The following is a 1,197-nucleotide window of genomic DNA, read 5'->3' as shown; positions in this document are numbered from 1 at the left end:
GACTGGGCGTTTTAGGGTGAGGGTGAGGGTTAGGGTTAGTTAGGGCTAGTGTTAGGGTTAGGGCTGGCGTCAGGGTTAGGGTTAGGGTTAGTGCCAGGGTTAGGGTTAAGGTTTGGCTTGTGCTCCTGGCAGGTCCCCGCGCGCCATAGCTCGGCGGGCTGCCGCGAGGGGGCGTCTTCGGAGGGCCGTGCCGGCCGAGGGGCGGCTCCTCCGTCGGGACTACAGGAGGTCGCACCGCCCATCGCAGTCCTCGGCAGACGTCGGAATTATTCCAAGTCCCGCCGCATTAGGGTTGGTTAACGACTTGTCCCGGCCGGGCTGGTTAACGACTTGTCTCGCCGACGTTGGTTAACGACTTGTCCCGGCAGGGCTGGTTAACGACTTGTCTCGCCGACGTTGGTTAACGATTTGCCAGGGCCCGGTCGGGCAACCCGATTGCCCGCCCGGGGATTGGGTTCGGGCTAGGGTTAGGGTTAGGGTTAGGGTTAGGGTTAGGGTTAGGGTTAGGGTTAGGGTTAGGGTTAGGGTTAGGGTTAGGGTTAGGGTTAGGGTTAGGGTTAGGGTTAGGGTTGGGGCTAGGGTTAGGGTTAGGGTTGGGGCTAGGGTTAGGGTTAGGGTCAGGGTTGGGGCTAGGGTTAGGGTTAGGGTTGGGGTTAGCTTTAGGGTTAGGGCTGGGGTTAGGGTTAGGGTTGGGGTTAGGGTTAGGGTTGGGGCTAGGGTCAGGGCTAGGGCTAGGATATGGGTTGGGGCTTGGGCTGGGGCTAGGGCTCGTGCTATGGCCAGGGTTAGTTTTAAGGTTTGGGTTGTGCTCCTGGCAGGTCCGCACGCGTCATACCTCGGCTGGCTTGCCGCGAGGGGACGTCTTCCGAGGGTCGTGCCGGCCGAGGGGCGGCTCCTCCGTCGGGACTACAGGAGGTCGCACCGCCCATCGCAGTCCTCGGCCGACGTCGAAATTATTCCAAGTCCCGCCGCATTAGGGTTGGTTAACGACTTGTCCCGGCCGGGCTGGTTAACGACTTGTCTCGCCGACGTTGGTTAACGACTTGTCCCGGCCGGGCTGGTTAACGACTTGTCCCGGCCGGGCTGGTTAACGACTTGTCTCGCCGACGTTGGTTAACGATTTGCCAGGGCCCGGTCGGGCAACCCGATTGCCCGCCCGGGGATTGGGTTCGGGCTAGGGTTAGGGTTAGGGTTAGG

Source organism: Hypanus sabinus, unplaced genomic scaffold (genome assembly GCF_030144855.1).
Source record: "Hypanus sabinus isolate sHypSab1 unplaced genomic scaffold, sHypSab1.hap1 scaffold_1194, whole genome shotgun sequence".
In the NCBI taxonomy this organism is placed as follows: Eukaryota; Metazoa; Chordata; class Chondrichthyes; order Myliobatiformes; family Dasyatidae; genus Hypanus; species Hypanus sabinus.
Note: the sequence above shows the minus strand (reverse complement) of the source record.